Below are 13,904 nucleotides of genomic sequence, written 5' to 3'. Positions count from 1 at the left end.
GCGGGGCTTGGCGGCATGGGCTGGTTTGGGAGGAGGTACACGAGGCTGCGGCCGAGTGTGCTGAGCACTGAGGTGCTGGGGCCGGGTTCTGAGGTGCTAGGGCCCGGTTCAGAGGTGTGAGTGTAGGCGGTGGAGGCGGAGGGAAAGGCTCAGTTACCTGCAGGAGTTGTATTGGCGGAACACACCTGCCTCTTCTTGAAGGCTGGCTCAACGACTTTAATTTGCATCGCCGGTGTCTAACACAGAACTTGTAGGAGTCTCTAGTGAATGAGTGGGGTGGATTTACAAGTCAAGGAGGAGGGATGTGTTATTCTGGCCTACTGGGGAAGAGGGTAGCGGAGCGACCTTTCTGAAGTCCTGGACAACCTTAGCTTCCAGCACCTCCCCATGCACCTGAGCCTCCTTCACCCCTCCCCCCTTGAGTGTGCTAGAACCCATTGATAAAACTCTGCTTGTTTGCTTCCCAGGAACTGTTTGTGGAGACCATTGCAAAAGATGCCTACTGCTGTGCTCAACAAGGAAAGAGGAAAACCCTCCAGAGGAGAGATTTAGGTAGAGCGGCACTGTCGTATCTGTGGGCCGACCAGGGCGGGCTGGGCTAGGCTTCCCCTTTCACTGCTTGAGAGGGCGTCGTGGTGGTGTGAGAGGTACCACAGGGTCACTCCCTAGGATGTTTTCTGTTTGCCTGCCAGAAAGCTCTTCCTTTAGAGTCTGTGTTTGGGTGGCTGGGGTGGTAGGGCAGAGTATGAAGGATATCTGGGAGTAGCCAAATATGACTGGACTCCTTCATACTTTTGCCATATTGTATCAGAAAAAGACGTTTCTTTTTCACCTAGCAACTGGGGGTTTAATTTCTGACTCTTTGTCTAGCTTGTAAGCCCTCAACATGAATAAGGTTTCATATACCATATTCTCACACTCCCTGCTATATTGCCAAATTCTTCTCTGATGATTTTCAGAGAAAAGAGAATAAATTTGGGTGTAAACAGGGTTGTAGGAGGGTTCCATTCTCTCCCCACCCCATCACCCTCATTGAAGAGTATTTGCCTGGACTTTTCTTATTCTTGTAGAGAGAGCGAGAATATGGAAGAATTGGTAGTGTAGCAGAAATGGATTTCAGGAAGTCAAGGGACAAATTTGATAAATTCCCTCATTTGCAAAATGAGCCTTCTGTCCTTCACTGTGTGGATTGTATTGTTTTGGGGTTGATGTTCAAATGACTGGAGTTAGTCGGGTTTCCCTTTACTTTGTGTTTCAGATAATGCAATAGAAGCTGTGGATGAATTTGCTTTTCTGGAAGGTGAGTTCTCTATCAGTGGGCAGTCATTTCCACCAGTCTTATCCATGCTAATCATGTGAATTCAAAACCTTCAAAAATGGATGTCTGGTTCTTTTTTTGTGTAGGGATAATTCTTTCTTCCTACTTGCTATTAGGATAGGAAAAGCTAACTTGCTAGATCTAGTGAGATTCCATTAACTCCCTTGAGGAAAACCTGAAATTGCTAACCATAAAGAAATGGGAGGAAGTATAAAGACCCCAGAGGAGTTAAATGGATTCAAAAGTTTGATTCCTATTTTGGTCCCCATCCGTAGATATAAATCTTGCTCCCTCCTACACAGTTTTGGAAGTTGGGAAGTCCAGAGTCCCAGGAACACATCTGGTGAGAGTCTTCTTTGGTGGTGGCTTTACAGCAATGTTGGGGTCTCACGTGGCAGAAAATGGAGACTAACCTCTCACGTGCTTTTAAAGCCCTCAGAACCATGCCTCTGAACACCATTATTAATCCATTCACTATGGCTGGTTTAACAATCTAATCACCTCTTCAAGGCCCCACCTTTCAATTACCATAATAGAATTTCCTACCTTCAACAGTTACAGTGGGGATTTGAGTTTTGGGGGAGACATTCAACCCAAGGCACCCCCTTATCATAATATTAAAGATCAGAAACAATTGCTAACCTTTAAAGGGTCACCTCTTGTTCCTTTTTCTTCTTCAGCAATATGTGTAGAGTGATTATTTTGCTGCAGTGAGATTTTGTACTTGCCTGTATCTATTTGTTCTTAGGATTAATGGATTAACTTGTGTACTAACAAGATCTTGTCTTTGAAATAGCACGTTTTTGAAATACTTCATTTTAGCTACCTTCTCTCAGAGCTATTTCTGCTACTTAATTCCTTAATCTGATGAGTTTACTCTTTTCTATATATGCCGGTGTTTTGATTGACTAGCTTTGTGAAAGCCATGTGCCCTCAATTCATTCTCACCTTTACCCTACCAGGGTCTTCTCATTACCTCCTTCAAGCCTCATTATCTTCAGAAATCTTTTCTTATTTATTTCTCTTTTTACTCTTCTGTTCTACATTGCCATATCAACCTAGGCCTCTGACCCATTTGACATATACATTTTTAAATGTCTTATTAGATACGTTTTCAGGGCCAGCCTTGAGCTTTAATTTGTAGATCTTTCTTCAGCCTCTCTTTCCACCTACTCATTTTTCTTAAAAAATAATTTTTTGTTAGTTGCCTACCTAAGGCAGGCAACTTCTTGCGACTGACTTTGTGTAAGTTTTCCGATCAAAAATGTTTGGAGCCTACTTTACCTGTTCATTTTTAATTACTAGCTTTGCAAAGAGATGAATGATATAGTTGAATTTGTATTTTGAAGACATAACACTGTCGTTCTATGGATAATAAATTGTACGGTACCAGGAACAGAAGTGGAGAGATCTAATGCAATTTTCCACTCTAGCCTCTAGCATGGCATAGTGCTTAACTTTAACTTTAATAAATAGCCATTTATTGAATGGTCGATGTGTTCATTTTCATCCTCTTCTGCAATAATCTCAGTAATTGAATCCCTCTGCTTTATTCTACATTGATCTGAATTTTGGCCATGGTAGCCTCTGTGGATTTAGTCTGTATTATACCTGGTAAAATAAATGTTCCTATGTCTTTAGACATGTATGTTCTGAGTGGATAATTAACTTTTTTTTCCTTTTTTAAAGTAAGGCAATATATATTCATGCTTAAAAAGCAAATAATTACCTACTGGCTTGTAAAGAAGTGCAGCTGCTGTTCAACCACTGTTTTTTTTTTTTTTTGTTTTGTTTTTAGCTTTTCAGGTGATTACTTATATTTCCAAATAATGTGTTTAGACCTTGATTTAATCAACTGTAGACATTATGTATTATACTAACCCATAAATTCTCTCCCTCTTTTCTGATTTCTGGTAGTTGTAGCACTAGTTGTAGTTTCTTTGTTACCTTTACAGTTTATATAACATTAAAATATCTATTTTTTCGTTATACCCAACTTTCAACGTATTTCTTTATTTCCCACTTTGTAAGGTATGACTGTTAGTGCACCTAATCACTTTCCCCATTTTAGCCCATGTCTGGCTCTCAGTTTGTGTCATCTATACCAGTACTTTGACATTGTCAAGGCTGATAACATTTGTATCTTATCACAATTAATCTTTCATGCATTTTGTGTGGGTTGAGTATAGAAGTTGAAAACCTGTACTGTGAAGTCTTCCTCTACCCTCTGTCCCTTAATCCCTCATTCAGGTCCCCTCCGTGCAGACATCTGTTGTTATAGTTTCTGGTGTAAATCTGTATATTTTTAAATCTTGTGAAATATGATACATAGGACAAATGTAAAGTCAATAAATAACGAAATGAATACCCTTGTAACTTCCAAGTAGGCCAGTTATTGTCGGCCCCTGGAAGTCCCACATATATTCCTTCTTCATCATATCTCTTCTCACTCCCTTTCCTGACATAACTGTATCCTGACTTTTTTTTTTGTTATTTCCTTGCTTTTCTTTATAGTTTACCACATAAATCTGCATCCCTATATACTAGAGTTTAGCTGTTTTTTTTTTAAACTTTCTACAAATGGAACCAAATCATATGTATTCACTGGTTAGCATCTGACTCTCAGCTGTGTTCTTTATCTTTTTCTGTTTTTTTCTTGCCATATTGTACTGGCTAGAATCTCTAGTACATTTTTTTTTTTTTAAGACTGCAGCTTGTTTATTAAATCATAGTGAAAAATAGGTATCTCTAGGGCTCCTGGAGGCAGGGGCTGAGGGGCTTTAAGGGCATTCTCACTCTTCTTAGCTGTGCTTTCTTTTCCAGTACAATGCTGAATAGAAGTGGTGATAGCAGGCATCTTTTGATTTCAAAGGGAAAGCTTTCAGTGTTTCCCCAGTAATTATACTTACTGTAGGTTATTTGTAGATTAATTTTTATCAGATTATGAATGCTGCATCCTTGTTTGTAAGAGATGGGCATATTTTTTTCATATTGTATGTGAGTCTCATACAATTTGTTGGGAAGTGTACTTTTTTTTTTTATCTTATCTGTTCTCTGGAAAACATTTTGTAAGATTAGAATGATTTCTTTCAGTGTTTGGAATTCACCAGTGAAACTGTCAGTGGAATTTGCCACTGAAGCCATCTGGGCCTGGAAATTTTTTTTTTTGTGGGAAGATTTTTGATTACTGATTCAATTGTTTGGTTTTAGGACCATTCTCATTTCCTTTATTTTCTTGAGACAGTTTCCCTCCCCTCCCCACGAGGGGTTATAGTTTTTCTAGGAATTTTTATATTTCATCTGCACATTCAAATTTATTGGCATAAAGTTATTCACAGTATTCTCTTATCTTTGTAGTGTATATAATATGTTTATTGATATCTCCTTTTTTATTCTTGGTATTAGAGCTTCTTCTCTTTTTCCTTGATCACTTTCACTGGATGTTTATCAACTTTCTTAGTCATTTCTAAATTCCTGAACTGAATTTTTAGTTTATTAATTTTTAGGTTTTGTTTTTCTCTCTCATGCACATTTTAAGTTATAAATTTCCCACTAGGTACTGCTTTAGCTGTATTTCACAAGTTCAATAGGTAGTATATTCATTATCATTTGGTTTGAAATATTTTCTAATTGCTGTTTTTTTGCCTGTGGATTATTTATATGAATATTTCTTAATTTCCCAAAAGATGGGAACTTTTTAGTTGTCTTTTTGATAATTTTGTTGTGTTTAGAAAATGTTCCCTATTATTTCTGTCCTCTGGAATATTTGAAACTTGCTTTATGGCCCAGTGTATGGTCAACCTTGTGAATATTCTGTGTGTGCTTGAAGAAAGAGTGCATTCTGTAGTTTGGTGCAGTGTAAAGTTTGGTTATTACATAGTTCAGATTTTCTGTATTATTGAATTTCTTTTGTCTGCTTATTTCATTAGCTACTGAGACTTGTGTTTTAAAGTCTCTTGCGGTGATTGTGGACTATTTCTGTTCATATTTCTTTTTTCTTTTTCTTTTTTTTTTTTTTTTTTGCACTCTAACCAACTGATCTAACTGGCCAGCCCAATCACTGATCTTTTTTCTAGCCCCCCACCATTACCTCAGACATTTATCAATTTCTGTTCATATTTCTGGGTCTGTTTTTTCATTAAATATTATGAGACCATGTAATTAGGTATATACAAATTCAGAATTATTATATATTGTCGGTGACTGAGACTTTTATATTTATAAATTGACCATTGTTATTTCTAGTAGTGCTTTTTGCCTTAAAGTCTATTTTGTCTAATATTGTTAAAGCTTACCAGCTTTCTTGTTAGTACTTGCATAGTATGTGTGTTTTTTATCTTCTTATTTTTACTTTTCCTTTTCTTTGTAAACAGGATGTAATTGGATTATTTTCTTAAAAATTCTGACTGAAAGTCTTTGTCTTTAACTGGAGCATTTAGTCCATTTATGTTTAATGTACTTAATGATATTTGTGGGTTTAAATCCATTGTCTTATTTTGTTCTGCTTTCTATTTGTCCTGCCTGTGTTATGTTTTTTTTTTTTTTTCTCTCCATTTTTTGCCTTCTTTTATTCTTTTATTCCATTTTTTTCCCTCTATCAGTTTGGAAGTTATATACTCCATTTCTATTCTTTTAGTGGTTACTATATCAATTACTGCATTAATCTTCATCAAAGCCTAATGTTAGTACCGTTCTCTTCATTCTCAACCAAGTGGGATCTGAGAATCCAAGAACTCCATTTTAAAGTTTCTCATCCCCCAAGTTACGTGCTATTGTCATGTATTCTTGTTCTTGTCATCCGCATAAAGCATTATTATTGCTGTATTATACAATTAATGACATATGGATTTATCCACGTTAACTACTATCTTTGCTTGCACTTTTCTGTATTCCTGATCCTCCACTTGTGATCATTTTCTTTCTTTCTGAAGTAAATCCTTTGGAATTTCCTTTAATATGATCTGGTAGCTGACGCTCTGCTTTCTTCCTTTTTTTTTTTGGTGTGAAAATGTCTTTATTTTACTTTCATCGTTTGCTGAATATAGAATTCTAGGTGGAAAGTTATTTTCTTTTAGGACATTGAAGGTATTATTATACTGTTTTTTTTGGCTTCCATTGTTTCTGTTGAGAAATCACTTGCTAGTCTGTCATTCTTTTAAAGCTAATTTGTCCATATTTTTTATGTCTGCTTTTAAGATTTTCTCTTTGCCTTTGATTTTCTGTGGTTTCACTGTGATTCATAGAGGTGTGGATTTCTTTTTATGTAGTCTGCTTGGGCTTCTTGAATCTGTGGACTGATGTCTTTTGTCTGTCCTGGAAAATTCTCAGCCAATTCTGATCTTCAGGTATTGGCCCTGTTTGGTTCTTTCTCTCTCCTCTTTCTCTGGGATTCTCATTAAACGTATGTAAAAAATTCAACCATAATTTTGCCACAGCATGATGCATTCTGTGTAATTTTTTGTGATCTTCCAGTTTATTCTTTCTTCAGTTGTCTCATCTCCTTTAAACGTATTTGTTGATTTCTTAAGTTCAGTTTTTGTATTTTTCAGTACTGTGGGTTCCATTTGTTTCTTCTTTAGATCTCTTTTGTCACTTTTTATTGTTTGTATTTTCTGCAGGTATTTTGAAACTTGTCTTATTTCTTTAAACATAGTAAACACAATTGTTTTATAGTCTGTCTAATCTAATATTAAATTTAATATTCAAAGCCTTTTGAGGCTTTTGTTTTATAGCCTATGAAGCTGTAAACTGTGGTTTTGTGTTTAATATTCAAAGTCTTTTGAGGCTGTCTTTTTGTCTGTTGTTTCTGTTGGTATTGTCTCATGGTCTTTTTTTCCCCCTTACATGTCTAGTTATCTTTATATTCTGGTCATTGTACTTGAAATAATTATTGGTTGGATCATTTGAGGCGTCTATGGTAATACCTTTCTCCAAAGATTTTCACTTGTGCCTGCAAGTCACCTTGGGGCATTATCAGTGTAGGACCACCTTAATGCAAATCCAAGATTTGAAGATTTCCTGGACCACCTTGGTGATATGAATTCCGGCTGCAGGTTTATGAGGCTGCTGATTTAATTTCAGTTCACCCTTATTCTGAGGGTGTAGACTTTTGGGACTTTAGCTTAAAAAAGGGGGGTTATCAGACCTCCCTACTGAGGCAGATTCTGGGATTTGATCCTTGGTTCCCTCAGCCTGCCAGAGTCACAGCTGTTTCTCAGCTGTATCTTTCAGATTGGCAGATATCCTCAGGACAAAAGTAGCTTTGGAGGCTGGTTTCACTTTGCATTCTTGCCTTATCTACATTTTAGATTTGCTTTTTATTGGTGTCTTGATGCCTCTTCAGTGACTGAAAGATTTCCTTTTTATGTATTTAGCTTTATCAGTTGGTCTCACCAGGAACATGCCATTATTAAAAGGAGAAGCTAATTTTTCAGTTTTTTAATTAGAAGCATTTTTTGCCTTGTTTTGTTTTTCTTAAGTGTTCTTTTCCCTGAGTTATGTTTTATTCTAGATTTTTTTTTTTTAAATAAATTTTGGTCTCTCCGTTCACTGTGTAGGTTTTCTCCAAATACCCACTGATTTTCATTGTGTTTAAGAATGAGGGAATAAGAAGGCTATTTGGAAGCTGTGTGTGTGTGTGTGGGGGGGGAGGCTTTACTTTAGGGTGAATGGGGATAGAACAGGGATTTACCTTAGAGTGAACAGGGTAAAACCATGTGTTATGTTGGGGGCTCCTAAAGGCTAGAATGCTGAGGCTTTACTTTGGGAAGCTGGTATTTTCAGAAGCTGCTCTAGTTCTTTCTGGATAGTCCATTTGGTTCTGTAGAAGAGAGCCCTGTGATTTTTTTTTTCCCCAAGTTAGGTTTAAATCCCTGTCTTCTCATTGTGCTGCATATAGAGAGGGTGGTGGGGAGATGGGGGCAACTGTTTCTCATATAGACCCATGGGTCGTTAACCCTTTTTTGACTCACATCTCTTTCTGTCATTCCTGGTGACAGTCTGGAACCTCCCATGGCTCTCCTAGGCAGATGGGCTCCCTCTGCTGCAGCCCCCTCTGTGTTCATCTAGGCTCATTTTTTTCTGCTTTGTCTGTAACATTCTTCAGTCAGATTTCTCTTATTTAGTTTTTTGTTGAAATCTCTTAGCTACTGATGGGCTCCTGTTCTTTGTTGTAGATTTATACCTTCATAAAAATTTTTTCCTTCTGAATGGAATCTTGGATAGGAGGGCATACAAACTTGTGTGCTCAGTCTTCCATCTGGAACTGGAATTCTCTAAGCTCTTCGCTTAAGAGAACTTACCTCATTTATTTGGTATCACTCTCCTCTTATATGGTCTCTATGAGTGCTCATTAACTAACACAATGACTTCATAGCCCTTTTCCCACCTCTGATTCTAACTCTTCAAACTACTGTGCATAATTCCCAGCTGCCCTCCCTCTGTAATTACATGTCTTTCCCTGGGAATCTTTTGGATAGACATTCCTCACAATTAGTATTTTGAAAGGACTGCTGTCAGTACCAAAGCCCCTTCCATTTTAACTTTGCCCTGTTTGTTAAACTAATCCTGCTTTTGAGGCACCTGGCCTTATGTGTTGCTCTTTATATTTGTAGGTACTTTGGATTGATGGCTGAGCTGGATAGTTTTGTGAGCCTTCACCTGTATCCTTCAGTTCACCCCTCTTCACACGCCTCAGCTTTGAAGAAGAGTTTTTGCACTCATATACACTCTTCCTGTTCTACCTTCACTTAAGCTGGGATAAGCAGTGATCTCATCTCTTAGCTTTTCACTACAAGGTCTTCCACTACTTCTGTCTGTCTTCCACTTAAGGCCTGGGTGCAGCAGCTGCTGCTTGGGGCAGAGATGAAGAAAGTGTTCTGTATAGGTAGCTTAATGAATGACGAGGACCAGAATAAAGGTGTTTGATCAACTTCAGTCTAGTGTGTTTTATAATATTGCTTTTGTTCCTGCCAGAACAAAAAGACTGGAGAGCCACCATGCCCAGTCATAGACCTTCCTGATCTTCTCTGCCAGCCATTCTAAACCACAGTCCTTTTATTAATTTTGTTCATTTTTTCAGTACATTAACAGAATGTAGTTCCAGAACTTACAGAATACCACTTGTCCTCAGAGTTCAGATAAATGTGGTCCTGGATGGAAAATCAGTTAGAAAATTTTTAAACAGTTTTATTAAGATATAACTCACATACTATACAATTCACCATTTAAAGTGTACAATTCAGTGTTTTTTAGTACATTCAGTATATTTTTAGTTACAGGTATGTGCAGCAATCACCACAGTCGATTTTAGAACATTTTCCAATGAATGGAATCGTATAATATGTGGTTGTATTAGTCCGTTTATGTTGCTTATAACAAAATACTTGGAACTAGGTAATGTACAAAGAAAATGACATTTATTGTTTACAGTTTCTGAGGCTGGGAAGTCCAGAGTCCATCTAGTGGTGGCAACAGTGACTTGTGTCTCACATTGCAAGATGGTGGAAGCAGAGAGAGCAGAGATAGAGAGACAGACTCTCCTTTTAAAGCTCTCAGAACGACGCCCCTGACCACCATTTTTAATCCATTCACTACTGTGTGGTCCTTATAATCCAAACACCTCTTCAAGGCTCCACCTTTCAATTAGCATAATAGGATTTCCCACCCTCTTAACAGTCACAGTGGGGGCTAAGTTTCTAATACATAAAACTTGGGAGACAATTCAATCCTCAGTGAATTTTGGGGGGACATAATTCAATCCACTACAGTGGTCTTTTGTGTCTGGCTTTTTTTCACTTAGGTAATGTTTTTAAGGTTTATCCATGCTATCTCATGTATCAGTTCCTCACTTAAGATTTTTTTTGGAAAATATATATAATATAGAATTTACTATTTTAATCATTTTTAAGTCACTAAGCCTTTTAGCCATCCACTACAGTGGTCTTTTGTGTCTGGCTTTTTTTCACTTAGGTAATGTTTTTAAGGTTTATCCATGCTATCTCATGTATCAGTTCCTCACTTAAAATTTTTTTTGGTAAAATATATATAATATAGAATTTACTATTTTAATCATTTTTAAGTCACTAAGCCTTTTAGCCACTAGTTGGTTAAATGGTTAACCATTTTTCAGTGGCATTAAGTATATTCACGTTATTATGAAACTGTCACCATCCTCCATCTCTAGAAGTTTTTTGATCTTCCCAAATTCCATACCTATTAATAACTTCTCATCCCTTTTCCCCCCAGCGTCTTGCTAAATTTTGGTTTTTGAAGGAAGGTGTGGGTGACATAGCAGGAAGAAGGCAGATTACTTAGGCAAGTAGTGGTTAAGGAAAGCAGCAGGAAGCCTTAGGCAGTGGTTCTTAAGTATATTTGGATCATGGACCACTTTGAAGAGAGAAAGTCCACGGGATCTCTCTAGGATGATGCACAGATGCTCAATCTTATAACATTTTAAAAATAAACTTTATCTTGAATAATACTAGATTTATGGAAAAGTTCCAAAGGTAGTACAGAGAGTTCTTGTGTACTCCTTACCTCATTCCCCCATTGTTGACAACATTAGCAGGTACATTTGTCAAAACTGAGAAATTGATAGGTTGCTATTAACAAAACTTGTCTTTATTTGAACATTACCAGTTTTCCCATTAATACCTTTTTTCTGTTTCAAGGTTCAATCAAGGATACTACATTGCATTTACTTGTCAGGTATCCCAGTCTCCTCTGGTCTGTTAAAAGTTTCTCAGTCTCTTCTTGTTTTTATGAGCTTGACAGCCTTGAGCAATACTGACCAGGTATGCTGTAGAATGTACCTGAACCTGGGTTTTTCTGTTTTTCTTATAATCAGTCCCATAACTTTGCATATAAAATTTCGGGTGTTACAGAGACCTTGGAAGCCCTGCTATAGGTCTATACCATTGCAAATGGAAATTTAAAAGGGCATGCTGCATTCTAGGAGGTAAACTCAAATTGCAAGCTGCAGCCCCTTAGTGGGACATAAAATCAATGCAGTGTGGCCACCAGCATTTTAAATATGTAATAAAAACATCAGAGTATTGAATTTAGTACAGGTAAGTATTTTAATTTTTGTTTCATTTATATGTGCATATACTAGGTCATTGTGTAAAAAATACGTGGTAGGCAGAATTTTGGTCCCCATGACCTTCATTGCCCTGGTGGTGTGCCTGTGGATATGTTACGTTGCATGGCAAAAGGGGTGTTGCAGATGTAATTAAGGTTACTAGTCAGTTGACACAGTAAATTATCCTGGATTGTCCAGGTAGGCCTGTAGTAGTCACATGAACCCTTAAGATTAGAGCTTTCTCCCAGCTGAGGGCAGAAGAGGATGTCATATTCAAAGCATGAAAGAGACTTGATCTGCTGTTGCTGGCTTTGAGCCAAGAAAGTGGGCCGCCTTTAGAAGCTGAAAATGATGATGGCCAGCAAGGAAACAACCTCAATCCCACAACTGCATGGAACTGAATTCTGCCAGTAACATTTATGGTCTTGGAAATGCGTTTTACCTTAGAGCCTCCAGAACAGAGCCAAGGCCAGCTGACACCTTCACATTGGCCTGTGAGACCCTGAGCAGATAGTCCCACAACTGCATGGAACTGAATTCTGCCAGTAACATTTATGGTCTTGGAAATGCGTTTTACCTTAGAGCTTCCAGAACAGAGCCAAGGCCAGCTGACACCTTCACATTGGCCTGTGAGACCCTGAGCAGATAATCCAGCCATAGCACACCAGACTTCTGATCTGCAGAACTGTGATAATGAGTCTTAATGCTGCTAGATTTGTGATAACTTACATTGCAGAAATATATATTTCTTACTGAGGGTCAAGGTAAAAAATAAATTGGAGAATACTGCTGTGGTGGAAAGAATCCTGGTTGGGGTCAGGAGACTTCAGTTCTCATCCTGCTTTTCTCCTCTCCTCAGATAACATGTTAATCACTTACCCTTCCTGGCCTTTCTCTTATCAGTTGAGTGGGTCATTCTAAAGTGTCTAACACATGACATTTTTCTTTTATGAACTACTTTTTTTTTCTCAGCAAAATTCACCCCCTTTAGTGTACACCTCTGAGTTTTGATAAAGCTTATAATCACCACTACAAGGTATAGAATGGTAACATCATCACAAAAATTCCCTCCCTTATGCCACACCTTTGTAGTCAACCTCTTGCACAACCCTAGCCCTGTAAACCACTGACCTATTTATTGTTCCTATAGTTTGGCCTTCTCCAGAATGTCATATAAATTGATTCATGCAGTATGTAGCTTTTTGAGTCTGATTTCTTTAATTTAGCATAATGCATTTGAGATTCATCCATGTTGTATGTATCAGTAGTTTGTTCCTTTTTATTGCTGAGTGGTGTTTCATTGTATGGGATATATGTACCACAATCTGTTTATCCATTCCCCAGATGAAGGACATTTGGGTTGTTTCCAGTTTTTGGTGATTTATGCATAAAGTCATTGTAAACACGTAAATGCCCAACTGTTTTCCAAAGTGGCTGTACAATATTGTACTTACACCAGCAATGTTTGACAATTTCAGTGGTTACTAAGTAATAGTATGCAGTGGCATTTCATTGTGGTTTTAATTTGCATTTATCTGATATGCAAATATTTTCTCTCAGTTCCACAAAATATTATTTTTGATCCTGTAAATAATTCTTAGCTGCACTCAGCAGTGTTGGTGAGACCACTTAAATGAGATACCTATGGCTTCTAGGGACTCCATGCTTTTTTACATTTCAGTAGAAGGCCTGTGGAGGAGCAGGGCTTCATTTGTGGTCAGCAACTTCTGTGCCTCCCTTCTCCTGCTTCAACGTCTATCATGGGCTAATGGGCCAGAAAGGGACCCCACACTTCCAGCATATCTGGCTGGGAGTGCTAGAGTGGAGTTTCCTTGTAGTGTAGATTATTCTTGAGGATGGAGAAAGGCAAGCTGCTGAAATCTGATGCTAACAGTGTGAAGGCTTAATATTCAAAAATAATTAGAGCAAATCATGCCAAAAAGTAGAAAAATTTGAAATTTTCCCTGTTCATTCTTTGTATCTGAACCACGGATCTGACATTCCCCCCTGAAGGCTAAATAGCTCTGAACATCTCAGTGCTTAAAGCATTTTTCTTTATTTTTCCTAATTACTGTTTCAGAATATTCTCTTCCTTGTCTTGGATTTTTTATACTCTAGGGTTTTATATTTCTTCCTTCCCAAAGGAACGTAGTTTCCCTGATCAGAATTATTTTTTAGGTAACTTGGGATCTTCAAGAAACAATGTATGCTAAACTGTGAGTATGCATATTTGATTCAGGATGGTGGAGTGAATATGCCTGTCTCCTTTCTTTAATGTCTCGTTAAGTAAATGAACATTCCCCTCTCCCACCACCACCACCAAGTTTATAAAAATTAGCTAAATATTTTAGCTACTTCAGCAATCAAACAAGGAATAGGGGCACATTGCAGTGCCACAAACTTCAAAAGTGGCGAATAAGGAATGATGTAGAAGATTCTGGAATTGAGAGGAAGTGCATTATGTAGAAAGGCTTGTAACCCCATCTTCCAGAAGTCATAACTGTG

At 37.7% G+C, this 13,904-nt stretch overlaps 1 long non-coding RNA gene across 2 annotated transcripts; it reads left to right on the top strand.

The window, feature by feature from the left end:
- Positions 1–36: 36 nt before the first annotated feature.
- Positions 37–9,253, top strand: LOC103596128. Of its 2 annotated transcripts, XR_551024.1 has the most exons (4): positions 37–72; positions 468–552; positions 1,259–1,300; positions 8,932–9,253. It is a non-coding gene; the product is annotated as an uncharacterized LOC103596128 (long non-coding RNA). The 2 variants fall into 2 exon arrangements; XR_551023.1 differs by lacking the exon at positions 37–72 and having other exon boundaries at positions 336–552.
- The last annotated feature ends 4,651 nt before the right edge of the window (positions 9,254–13,904 follow it).

The sequence above is a fragment of the Galeopterus variegatus genome, unplaced genomic scaffold (assembly GCF_000696425.1).
Source record: "Galeopterus variegatus unplaced genomic scaffold, G_variegatus-3.0.2 Scaffold1945, whole genome shotgun sequence".
NCBI lineage: Eukaryota > Metazoa > Chordata > Mammalia > Dermoptera > Cynocephalidae > Galeopterus > Galeopterus variegatus.
The sequence above is the reverse complement of the archived record's forward strand: the minus strand, read 5'-3'. Positions and strand labels throughout refer to the sequence as shown.